This window comes from Egretta garzetta, unplaced genomic scaffold (genome assembly GCF_000687185.1).
Source record: "Egretta garzetta isolate BGI_Z169 unplaced genomic scaffold, ASM68718v1 scaffold1, whole genome shotgun sequence".
Lineage (NCBI taxonomy): Eukaryota > Metazoa > Chordata > Aves > Pelecaniformes > Ardeidae > Egretta > Egretta garzetta.
In genome coordinates this window covers 1,186,418-1,196,460 of record NW_009258542.1, presented here as the reverse complement: position 1 = coordinate 1,196,460, position 10,043 = coordinate 1,186,418, and positions in this window count along the sequence as shown.

The following is a 10,043-nucleotide window of genomic DNA, read 5'->3' as shown; positions in this document are numbered from 1 at the left end:
GCAGAGAAGCAGGATTGGAAAGGAGCAGGCAGCGATGGGCGGCTGCGGTACCCTGCGTGCCCTTGCAGCGGGTGACAGATGAGGAGCTCTCCAGTCACTTAATGTTTTTAATAGCAAATGAAATTGCTCCCAATCATCAGTATCTTCTCTGCATGCTTCAAGGGCACGTCCTCTGCAAACACTGTCACGAAAGTAAACACGGTTGCAGCGACGGGGTTTTCTACGGCAAGGTGAAGGCGAGAGGTGGATCTGCTTGCTGCGCCCCTGCCCCGATGGCTGCGGTTGCTGAAATGTGCAGCATGAGGACACTTCACACCATAACCTTGAACGGATGAAACATATGCCTGGAAAAATAATTGAGATGATGAGGATAATTTTGTTTTCCTGCTCCCACAGCTGCGTGCCTCGCGCAGATTCAGTTCCCTTGTCCCCAGTGAGGCCACCATACCCATCTGTGGGGACAGGCAGGTTTTCTGGCTGGGGGATATGTTTACGTGCTGACACGGTAAAAGTGGGTTAAGCGAGGCGCCAGGATCTGACCGTGCCTCCGCTGCAGGCGCTGCTGAAATGGCACCGTCAGTCCTTCTCCTTGGAGAGCTCTGGGGTACAGAGAAACGTAACACCAGAGAGCGATGGGTATTGGTACCTTACTGACCTTTACACTTCCCCACAATTTGGTATTTGCTGTCACTATGTCCCACGCTGCTCTCGAGGGCTGCTTTCTCACAGGGTCCTCTGGTTTTGCAGGCAAAACGCATTCACCGGGAGGCGGTTTGCATCCCCCCCGGTATGGGATGGTGCCCAGCTTGCACCCAGTGCCATGGTGTGGGCCCTGCTCCCCACCTGCCACGAGCCCCGGCTGCAGGCAGCCTCTGTGTGACACCAAGGAGGAAAGCCGAGCTTTGGCCTCTGATCGTCTTGGCTCGGAAGGAGCCACCTCCCTAGAGCGGGACAAAACATCCTTGAATTCAAAGCCGCGGCCCCTTTCTGCCTGCAGGGTGGGCTGCTGGACATGGGGACAGGGGCCAGCACACCGCCTGGCAGGGCAGCTCCTTGTCTTCCTTCTTAAGTTCATTAACTTAAAATGCAAATTTGTTTCTTGTTCTTCTTCTCTTTTCTCATAAGCCAGCCCGGCTGCAGCATCTCTGTTCCTCTCCCTTCCAGTTCCCCTTGGCCCTGGCTCCCTGGAGACCCTGAGGTCCCCATCACACCCAGTCCCTTGGGCACCCCCGTGGCTGACCAGGAGAAGAGGCACCCTCCTGCTCAGTTGCCCTTCCCTGTCTTCTGCTGCGAGAAGGAAAAGGAAATGTCAGCCCCTGAGACTGCAGAGAAGGGTCCAGATGAAGTGCGGAGCTAACAAGAGGCAAAGGCGGCGTGGGCACGGGGTGCGGCGATGCTGGGGGTCTGCAGCCTTCGGCAGAGTCGGGCAGCAGGAGCCGCGGTGGCCAATTCCTGCCTCTGAATCCCAGCCCTAAGAGCAAACCCCTTTGTCTGGGTTTCCGGGGAAAGTCGGGACAGTTAGTGGGGATTTCCACAGGATTTTGGAGATACCCTTCACTACTTTTGAAAATATTTTTATCCATGAAAATGATGTAAAGCTGGCACCGGGGCAAAAGGGCTGTGTGTAAGGGATGGCCAGGGAGTGCCAGGGCAGAGGAAAACCTCCATCCCATTTCCAGGAGCAGAGACAGAAAAAGAGGGAACACCGAGGACTGGGACCACTGAGCAGAACTGGGAGGAAATTAATATTTACATAGGGAGAGCCGGTGCTTATATCCATCTTAAGGGTCGTACCAGGGCTAATGCACAGCAGACATCTCTGGAAAGGCTCCAAAAAGGAAACTGGAGTTTGGTTTGGGAACTTCTGGTTCTAATTCCTGGAAACACAGCTTCGGCTCAATTTCACAGTAGTTTGTGACTTTTTTCCAGTGGTTATACAAATTTTGGGAAAACATTCCTCTCCTTGGAATTGTCTTATGATAATATAACCCCACTTAAGCGGTCGGAGGTTTTGCATGGCTTCAAACCACCCCAGAAGGCGCCTGCAAGAAGTGGTCCCCATCTGCCTTGCGCGCCCTGGCCGCTCGCAGTTAGGCAGAGGGATCGCTAGGGACTGCTTATCCACCGCATGCCTGCAGTTTTATTGCAGCCTGCCCCTGTATTTTGACAGGCAAAGGAAGAGGGCCCACGACGCCTGTCGGTCTGGGCTTTGCACTAGCTGCCACGTGCTCTTTCCCAGCTGGAGCCCGTCTCTGGTCCCTGCGAGCCATGCAAAGCTGGGAGCAGCACGGGGCAGGCAGCAGCACGCAGGCTCCAGTGCCCAAGCGGGAGAAAGCTGAGCTGCAGGACAGGTGAAGGCTCTTCTGCCCCTTGGGCTGGCGTTGGCCAAGGGAAGGGCTCGGTTTAGATCGGACATAAGGAAGAGATTTTTTACAATGTGGGTGGTGAGATGCTGGAGCAGGTTGCCCGGAGGAGCTGTGGATGCCCCATCGTTGGAAGGGTTCAAGGTCACTTGAATGCTAGGTGCAGCATTCAGCAACCCAATCTAGTGGAAGACGTCCCTGCCCATGGCCGGGGCGCTGGAGTAGACCTTCAAAGGTCCCATCTGTGATTCTACGACCCTGGGCTTCCCAGTGCTCTCTGCGGAGGGCTCAGCCTCCCTGGAGTGCTGCTGGGAGAGCCAGCTGGGAGAGGGACCAGCTGCAGGCTGTCAGAGCTGATGGGACACAGGGTGGAGCAGGGTTTAAATGCCACAGCTCCAGCTGGCTGCAGTCTCTGGGAGTGCTTTGTAGTGCTCCTGGCTGGGGGTGGCTGGTGCTGAGCACCCAGCCTGGGTGCAGTGGTACCGAATCACAGAATGGCAAGGGTTGGAAGGGACCTTGGGAGATCATCCAGTCCAATGCTCCTGCTAAAGCAAGTGCATCTAGAGCATGTTACACAGGACTTTGTCCAGGCGGCCTTTGAGTATCTCCAGAGGATGTACGGTGCTGGGATTTTTGCTGTTGCAGCACTGGAACTTGTCTCCGGCTCCTGTGCAGCCAAAGGCACATAGAGGTGTGTACTGGAATGGGGCAAATGGGTGTTTGATGGTGGTGGTGGCCAGAAGCCTTCCCACCTTGGGTTTGGGCTCAATGCAGGGGATGTGTTTCTGCTACAAGAGCTCATCTGGGTGAATCTGGTTGGTATGTACCCTGGTGAAAGCTTGCTGCTTTTGTGGGTGGAAGGGTTCTGATGGCCGGTGCTGTGTGGTGTAGAGCAAAACCCTTTTGTGGGGCTGAGCCCTTGCAACCCCAAAGGGAGCTGTGGCTGTTGGCTGCTCTTGAAGATCACACCCTGCTTGTCCTAGGCTGCTCCATGCCCTGCTCTGAAAGTGAGAAGCCAAATCTTCATAGCCTTAAAAGTTTAGGTTTAAGAGAGTTGCTTTACATTCAGCAATCTAATTCTGGGCTGCCTCTCTCGGCTGTTAGTTCACAGCCTGCCTTGCAAAGCTCAGGATGTGTGTTATATTTCTGATGCTCTGGCTCCTGTGGTCAGCAGGGTGCTGCCATGGGCTGGTGCCCTGTGAGCTGGCTGTGGCTCTGCCACATCTTGGTGTCACCAGAGCCCCGTGCCTGTTGGGGCCCTGGCCCCCCTCCCACCTCCAGCCTCAAGAAGCTGAACCTAGGCTCCTGTGAGGAGAACCTGCCAAGGAACACAGGGCAGTGGGTCTCCTCCAAACCAGGCAGGTTTTGAAAGCTTTGCACAAACAGCAGAAGCCGGGAATTGCTTTAGGGGTTTCATGCAATGCTCGTTTCCCTGCCCAGCTATGCAGCCTGTGGTTTGTCTGGCACAACCGGGTGCTCGAGTCTGCAGCTCTAGCTGAATCCGATGCCTGGGCTGTGCGAGATGATGATTTTTTTTGTCCTTAACCTGATCAATTCAGAGGGTGTCGCTTACAAAGGATAGCTAAGGAATGTACAAATTCCTTGGCATGAATCTGCGTGATGGTTTTCAAAGGGGATCTGTGGCGTGTGTGTGATGGAAAGCAATTGACTTCCAGCCTTTGGGAATCTCTAGGTATAAAAAGGTCGGTTATGTCTCCGGTTGCTGGCTGCTGCTATTCTGTCTCCAAGGTGCATACCAGTATGGCTGTCTGGGAGAGGGTGACCTGCTCTTACACCCCCAGCTCATTGGGATCCTGCGCTCCTCTGCCTGTTGCTCCCTCTCGCCATCGCAAACCCCTGTGTAATGACCTGTGAAAGTGTTTTTCCACGGAGCATTATGAGGCCAAAGCTCCCATGTAGAACATGGGTAGAGGCTAATATTTTTTGTTTGCAGAGGAAATGAGCGGCAGCTGCTTGGCTGGGACTTTGCTGAAATTTTGTTTTTCCCCCCCAAAAAATGAGAGTAAGAATAGACAGACTGTTTGGCCTTTCCTGACAATGAAACTTTGTCATATCTATAATTAACCCTGTTATTTAAATACTTCTCCCATGCACATCGTCGAAGATTTCATAGCCTTTAGTTCACTTGTTCCTTTTCCATTTCAGCTTCCTGTGCTACAGAGGTTCCCAAGGGCATGACTAATTTCACTTTTCCATTTAACTGGGAATTTTTTTCTGGCTTTGCCTCTGCGTGTTTAGCTGTAGCTTGGGCAGCCTGGTTGAAGCCTTGTCCCTGCCCCAAACGCACCTGTCAGTCCTCTTATTTTCCTCTAGGAATAGCTTCCCAGGGAATTTGGACAACATCTATGCCCAACACTTTTCTTTTGTTCAGAAACTTTTTAATCAAGGTGATGCAGTCCCATAGGAATTTTGATGTGGCTGTCAGTTTAATCCTTAACTTCAGCCCTTGGCTGTGGGAGCAGTAGTGCTGGAGCCTTGCATACATCAGCACCATCCTATGGCTCTAGCTGGCATGCTCTCCAGCAGCCCTGCTGGGCCTGGGGTGGAGGTGCTAGGGGTGTGCAGCAGGGCTGGGTCACCTTGGCTCCACCGCAGGGCTTTCTGCAGGGACTGGTAAATACAGCTCATCTTGAGGGGTTACAGAATCACAGAGTGCTTTGGGTTGGAAGGGACCCCTAGAGGTCATCTAGTCCAACCCCCCTGCAGTGAGCAGGGACACCTTTAACCAGATCAGGTTGCTCACAGCCCCATCCAGCCTGGCCTGGAATATACCCAGGGATGGGGCCTCCACCACCTCTCTGGGCAACCCCTGCCAGGGTTTTACCACCCTCATTGTAAAGAATTTCTTCATTATATCCAGTCTAAATCCACCCTGTTTTAGTTTAAAACCATTACCCCTTGTCCTGCCACAGCAGGTCATGCTAAAAAGACTGTCCCCATCTTTCCTATAGGCCCCCTTTAAGCCCTGAACGGCCACAATGAGGTCTCCCTGCAGCCTCTTCTCCAGGCTGAACACAACCTCAACTCTCCCAGCCTGGCCCCATAGCAGAGGGGCTCCAGTCCTTGGATCATTTTTGTGGCCTCCTCTGGCCCCGCTCTAACAGGTCTGTGTCCTCCTTGTGCTGAGGGCTCCAGAGCTGGACGCAGGGCTCCAGGGGGCTCTCACCAGAGACAGAGGGGCAGAATCCCCTCCCTCGCCCTCCTGGCCATGCTGCTGGGGTCACAGCCCAGGATAGGGTTGGCCTTCTGGGCTGTGGGCACACATTGCTGGCTCATGTCCAGCTTTTTCTGCATCAGTGCCCCCATGTCCCTCTTTGGCAGGGCTCCTCTCTGTCCCTTCATCCCCCAGCTTGTACGGATACCGGGACTGTGTCAGCTGGGGCCTGGGGAAACCTGCTGCTCTGAGCCATTCTTAATCTCAGAGGATGTTAACTGAGCTTGCTTAGGTGCACGAAAAGCTGTAGGTGAGACCTGGGATGCTCTCAGCCTGCTGAGATCTGTGGGGTTGAACAGGGGACCAGTACAACTGCACTAGCTCTCGTGGTGGATTTTCCATGTAATGTGCTACGTGTCTCCTCTCCTATTAAGGGGCTCACCCAAAAAATCCCAAGCTTGAAGCTTTTCTTACTTATGTACCACTTGTCATGTTTGTGTCAGTCAGAACTTCCCTGCAGGGCCTGTAGCAATGTTTTCTTTGCTACTTCTCTGGCAGCTGCAGAGAGAGGGGATTTTCTTTATTCCCCCTAGCTTGCTAAATAACCACCACTTTGCTCTGCAGAATCCCTGCGCAGGTGAGGCCTGGATGGGAAAGGAGCTGATGAAGCTCTTGGGCAGCACAGTGAAAAAATAGGGATGAAGGGCATAAGGAAAGCTGGAAGCCCACCCTTCTCTTGGGGTGAGATGTAACCTGGACCATGAGCAAGGGAATGATGATCTTCAGTGCAATTAACCCTGTCTTGGCCTCAAAGGTAACTATATATATAAATGCACACATGTAAGCAGTGAAGTTCCTTTGAGTGTTCTTTCCACATCACGTTGAATGTGCTAAACGCCTCTAGACATCCTAGTTCCCTGACCCAGTAATTCCTTGCCCTCGTCTTTGTGCTTGAACAGTCGTCGCATCTCCAGAAGCTATGACCACGCCATCGCTGTCTTCATGATTTGCAACACAGACTAAACCATGCCGCAGATAACAGATAATAATGCAGTGCTTTGTTCCGTCTCTACATGTATGCACAGTGCTGTTAACATTTACAGTGTGAATGGCACTCTAAAATGGGATAGAGAAGGGGTCATTGTGGCTTGAATCAAACAGGGATTTGTGCTGCTGGGGAACTGAGCATCTGCAATCTCCCGATTAAGGAATTACTCTTTAAAATAATGTTTCTGTTTGGTAAGTTATTTTATGTCCAATTCCTGGCCAGGACAGTGTAACCACAGACCCAAGCATGACAATTCTAAAAGCTGCTTGCCCATGGTAGTCCAGCGTAAGGATCTCATGGTGCTTTTGGTCATGAGTCGTCACCACCACCAAATTAAGGGACAGTAAAGGAGACACTGAGTGTAAAAGCCTGGCTCTAGTGCCATGAGGATCATTATCCTGGAAACAAAAGTCAAAGTTTAACATCAGGCTAGGAAAAGCCGAAGGGCTTCATGAGTATCCCTGGGCTCTGGTTTGGAGTCCTGTCAGCAGGCTGGTTTTGGGGTTACAAATGTGAACAGGATAAGGGAGGTTAGCAGTTGGGGAAGGTGTTGGAGCATAAACCTTAACAAAGCAGTAAAAATGTAAGTAAGCAGCCACTGAAATTGAGGAAGGGGGAGGCAAGCAGCACTCTGGAGAACTGTGCCAAAAACCAACAGAGCTGGGAAAAGTGCCACCCCCTGCAGCAAGCCTTATTCCAGCATGAAAGGACTGGCACAGTTAGCAAAACCGAGGGGTCGAGGAGATATATGGTGTCTCAGTGTCTTAGCTGAAGAGTACTGAAAAAAGGTTTTTATTTCATTTTTAACAAGGAATCAAGGCAAACAAACCTCCTAAATTGGCTAAAAGCACAAGCACCAGAAAACTCTTGAGCCTGAGGAGTGTTCCTGTGCTTGTTCCAGGCACGCTGCTGCTGCACTTGGAAGCTGGGTTTTGGTCTATCTGAGCTGACACCTGCCAGGAAGATGAAAGGACATGGTGCATCTTCTTCTGGAGACAGCTCCCCTCAGATGCGAGGCCTGTGGGCTTTGTTACTGGGATTCCTGCTCTCTTCTCTGTGCTCCCAGATGCCTCCGAGGGGCACGTGCCAGGCGAGTGGCTTGGCAAAGACTGCGCTGTAAGTAGCTGGCATGTCCTGGGCACGTATGGACGGGTGTGACTGCTGCAGAGCAAAAGCAGGAGGAGAGGCCAATTAGCCTAAGACAGATGACAGGCTTGTAGCAGCTATAGTTACAGTAATATGTTCTCTGTGGGGGAGAATAACCGATTGCTCAAGGCACGAACAACAGATATGGGTACTTAGAAGGCAATAGATGTGGAGATCGTTTCTGCTGCAAGTAGGACACCATAGACTGGCTAATAGCATCTCACATTGATATCTCTATTCAAAATGAAACTAGCTTCCAAAACCAATTACCAAACCTGTGGTGTCTGGGCTATCAAGTCTTCCTGGGTTTCACAAGTGGCTAATGATGAGTATTGCAAAAAATTTTATCGGATGTTAACAAGTATAAGCTGGGAGCCAAAGAGGTTTTCTGGACTGGCAGCAGGGACCTCGGTCCTGCTTGCTTTTCACTTCAGGGAGCTCTGACCCCCATGCAGATGCTCACTTATGTCACTGCTGTTCAGTGTACAGACCTGTCCTCTGGGTTGTCTCGCCTGCAAACCTGCCTGAAGGCCAGAAGGAGGGACTGCAAGGAGAAAAAAAGTTAGCTGAAGAAGGGAAGAGAGGAATTGAGGAGGTGGAAATTCATGCGTGATTGCTTAGAGGTGCAACTCAGGAAGGAAAGGCACTGTTCTGCTGCAAGATATAATATATATATATAAAATCATGTTAGCTATATGTAAAACTCATGAATGCTCAGTGGAGGGAGCACTCTATCACGCTGAAGGTGTCTTTAAGGCTGCAGCCACATGGAAAAGGTCTATCAAATATGAATGTACCCAGTGCGTATTTCCAGGCTGACACGGCTGCACTGGAGAAGGGGAAGGTCTTGGTTCATACTCTGGAGCTGTATTCAAAACGAACAAAAGATCCAAGCTCAAGGATCTGATCTCTCAGAAGGTTGCCAGTACAATAGGTCAATACATGCTCTTTGGTTTACAACAGGGAATTCATGCAGATTAATTGCGATGGTCTAATGTATTATCTGGAGCACATTTTTTTTTGCCATATACAATGCTCCATCTGTGTATAGCTCAATTAAAAAAAATCCTTGAGAGCAAAAAAGATGTGTGTGATATATCGTCACACAATAAATAGACCTTGGACATTGCTGCTCGAGGGCAATTCCAAGAAACCTCTCATGTAGCTCCTGGTTTCTGACAGTCAGGAGGCCCATTGTAGTCTCCTGGGGTTTAAAGAAATGCCTTAGTGTGCCCAAGTCTCTGGTGTTTTGAGACCGCATTAGTGGGTGGTTTTCCACCTTCCCTCCCCCTGTGACACTGGTTCTTACTTTCACAAGCAGTGGAAGTACTGCTGGGACTGGGTTCAGCTGTTGGAGGGGAGCCGCCAAAATCCCCGACACAAGATGCTCGCAGGGTAACTGAGTTTAATGTCCCCTGGCAGGCACTGCAGTCCCCGTGCATGGATGCCTGTCCTCAGCATTGCACCGCAGCACCGGCCTCGCCGCCTCCCCGTGGGCATCTGTCGCTCTGAGGCTGGGGAGATGGGGCTGTGAGATGACACGAGCTGACGTGGTGGCTCAGCGCTGCTGGGGGGGGACGGGGCTGGTTCCCCTCCTCCTGCTCCTGCTGTCACTCTGGCTCCTGCTTCACCTGACTGGTCTCACTTAACTGGCAGAAAGCTTTCCTGGAGGAGAAGTGGCCTGCTCCTGCATGTTAGCAAGGACTGTTTCACAGAGGTGCAGTAGGATGGGGGCAGGAAAATAGAGGTGGGGCGATCCTGTGCTCAGCCAGATAAGGGAGCTGATCCAGCTGAAAACTAGCTTGAAAAAAAAACCTTGTTCATTTTCAAACCTACCTGCTTAATCCAGCTGATTATGTGACCCACCCAGAGGTAACATTCATGTGAGGGAGGGCTGGGAAGAGCAGCTGGGGCTGATCTGATGCTATTGCAGTCTCCCTCTGCCTCCTGCTTGGCTGTGGCTGGCGTGGCCCCCACCCCTGCACCAGCACCAGTGGTTATTTGATCCCAGAGGGAGCTAAACCAGGTAGAAATGTTTGGGGGTTTTTTTGGTTCCCCCCACTGTCCCATGCTGGATTAGTTTTCTGCTGACCTTGCTCCCTGAGTGAGTTAGCTGTGGGATGCGGGTTGGTGACTGAGCAAGGGAGAATGTGTTAATGTGTGGTCAAGGACGGGCTTGCTGGTGGGAGTGTGGGACTGCGGCGGCCGCAGCTTTCATCCGCTGGAAGTATGTGTGAGCACAGCCTTGGAAAGGCACGGAGGAGTGCGGGCTGGAGACCGGCGGGCCGAGCGCTGCCCCCCGGGGGGGGAG